Genomic DNA, 2,494 nt, shown 5'->3' with positions numbered 1-2,494 from the left:
TTTTTTTTTTTTTTTTTTTTTTTTTTTGCGGTGCTGGATATCAAACCCAGGACCTCATGCATAAAAAGCACTCTACCACTGATGTACACCCTCATCCCTGTAAATATGTATCTTCAGGATTCTCTACTTGTCTACACCTTTATATTAGTAGGGTTTTGTTTGTGTGTGGTATATGCATAAAAAATTTACCATATTAACCAGATTTTTTTGTTTTGTTTTTTTAGTTTTAGGTGGACACAATATCTTTATTTTATTTTTATGTGGTGTTGAGGATCGAACCCAGCCTCCCGCGCACGCCAGGCGAGCGCGCTACCGCTTGAGCCACATCCCCAGCCCCAGATGGGTTTTTTGTTGTTGTTGTTTGTTTCTTTGGGTTTTTGTCCCCCAACCCACCTCATAATAGGAATCAAATCCAAGCCCTTACCCTACCACTGAAATACACCTTCAACCTCCATTTTAACGAGTTTTTCAGTTCACTATCATTAATTACATACCCACTGTTGTGCATAGGAAGTATTTAATTTTAGCCAATTCATATAGAAGCAATTCTTTCCAGTATAAATCAAATGTTTCTTTCACATGCGAAAGGACAGATCCAATTCCTTTTAAGACTTCTTGTGTTTTTCTTTTCCTATTTTGCATAGTTGTTCCTATTCGTTTATGTGCCAGTTTCTCTACAGACAGAACGAACCAACTGAAGTAAACTTTCGAGAAGTAAACTTTCTGTTTGTTATGAAAGTTTCCAGCTACACACGCACAAACTTGTTTCTATAACTTACATTACCCAGCAAAATCCCGCGCGAGGGCTCTAGTATCACGAGAAGCCTAAAATCCCGGTAGGACTGTAGTTTAACCTCAGTAGATCCCAGCAGCCTTAGCGAATTTCCAATGCTCTATATGCTAGTCGTTGCGCAGGCGCAATATGCCTACCTCGACTTCCGGTCTCTCCTGGGTATAAATACAGATGCTTTGGCGTAGTCGGTCTTTTGGAGCGACGCCACCGTTCAACGCTGTTTGTGTTTGGTAAGTGCTTTTGCCCGCGTGGTTCCTCGGCCTGATCTGTTACTTTGGGTAGGCGTTCAACATTCCCTGAGGATCATGTTGTTTAGAGGGATTACCTTTAGCGGCATCCACTCAAACTACATTTAGGCATGCGATGGGGCTGAGAAGGATGTGGGCCGCGCAGCCCCAGAAGCTTTTAAGGACTGCTATCCGGGTGTCGGAGATGACTAAGGCACAGCGTTAATTGCTGCCTGGTACATGATCCGGAAAAGAATTGCACATAGACGTTTAGTTCCATATCCGCGTTTTAAAAATTTTCCAAATTTCAGGCTGGGGTTGTGGCTCCACGGTGGAGCGCTTACCTAGGATGCGTGAGGCACAGGATTCGATCCCCAGCACCATATTTTTAAAAAGAACTAAAGGCATAAAAGGAAAAAATGTATTCAGGGCTAAGGTTGTGGCTCAGCGGTAGAGCGCTCGCCTAGCACATGCAAGGCCCTGGTTTCGAAGTATGCAGGCTTCTTGTAGCGCTACAATTTGTTTTTATTATTGGGGCAGTTTAGAGATATTAAGTGTTTGATCGCTTAATTATGAGATGACTTACTGTTTTTTTGTTTTCCTTTGTGGAGCTGGGGGTTGAACCCAGTGCCGCTATCAACTAGAAACTAATAATTGGTACAGTGTTTTGTAAGTTAAATGAATTACAGTGACAGTCCAACGTGGATACTCTCGGGAGGTCACTCTCCCCGGGCTCTGTCCAGGTGGCATAGGGGAGCAGAGGGCTCTGCCCCATGATGTACAGTCCCTTTCCACAACGTTGGAGATGAAGCTGGGCTTTGTGTCTGCACCTGCATATTCCTACGACTTCTCAGAGTCTGTGGACTATGACTGAGGAGACAAACCATGCAGGAAACAAAGTATTTTGATTAGTCCCTTGTTTATGGTAGATCTGCTTTAACCTTTTATTGTATTGATAAGTGAATGCTTTATTTTGCAGATTCATGATTCCAAATACTTCTTGCTTGGGTAAGTAGCCGATGGATTGTTTTAACAATGTATGCTCATGTTTGAAGATTGCTAAGGTATCACATTTTATGTGTTTGAGGAGAGGGTTCTATTTAAAAGTGAAAAGACTTAAAAAGGAGTTCAAAGACTAGTTTGGGATTCACTAAGAGCAGTTTCAATCTATCTACAGGTATGGTCAGAGGTGAGAAAAATTGAAGCACATAAGGATGTTTCGAGGATCAATGATATTTAGGACTGTTGGCAAACTCCACAGTACTCGAGCATTCCAACGTGGATAACCCGGGAGGTCACTCTCCCCGGGCTCTGTCCAGGTGGCATAGGGGAGCATAGGGCTCTGCCCCGTGATGTACAGTCCCTTTCCACAACGTTGGAGATGAAGCTGGGCTTTGTGTCTGCACCTGCATATTCCTACGACTTCTCAGAGTCTGTGGACTATGACTGAGGAGACAAACCATGCAGGAAACAA

The 2,494-nt window shown here is 43.1% G+C and overlaps 1 long non-coding RNA gene and 2 other non-coding genes across 3 annotated transcripts; all 3 read left to right on the top strand.

Annotated features, from left to right (window-relative positions):
- The first annotated feature begins 912 nt into the window (after positions 1 to 912).
- On the top strand, positions 913 to 2,494 carry LOC107135088. Its single transcript, XR_001502512.2, has 2 exons — positions 913 to 1,023; positions 2,000 to 2,494. It is a non-coding gene; the product is annotated as an uncharacterized LOC107135088 (long non-coding RNA).
- Positions 1,717 to 1,920, top strand: LOC125614537. The gene has a single exon (XR_007345127.1). It is a non-coding gene; the product is annotated as a small nucleolar RNA SNORA73 family (small nucleolar RNA).
- LOC125614536 lies at positions 2,294 to 2,494 on the top strand (the record flags this gene model as incomplete). Its single annotated transcript, XR_007345125.1, has 1 exon — positions 2,294 to 2,494. It is a non-coding gene; the product is annotated as a small nucleolar RNA SNORA73 family (small nucleolar RNA).

Source organism: Marmota marmota, unplaced genomic scaffold (assembly GCF_001458135.2).
Source record: "Marmota marmota marmota unplaced genomic scaffold, marMar, whole genome shotgun sequence".
Taxonomy (NCBI): Eukaryota; Metazoa; Chordata; class Mammalia; order Rodentia; family Sciuridae; genus Marmota; species Marmota marmota.
The sequence above is the reverse complement of the archived record's forward strand: the minus strand, read 5'-3'. Positions and strand labels throughout refer to the sequence as shown.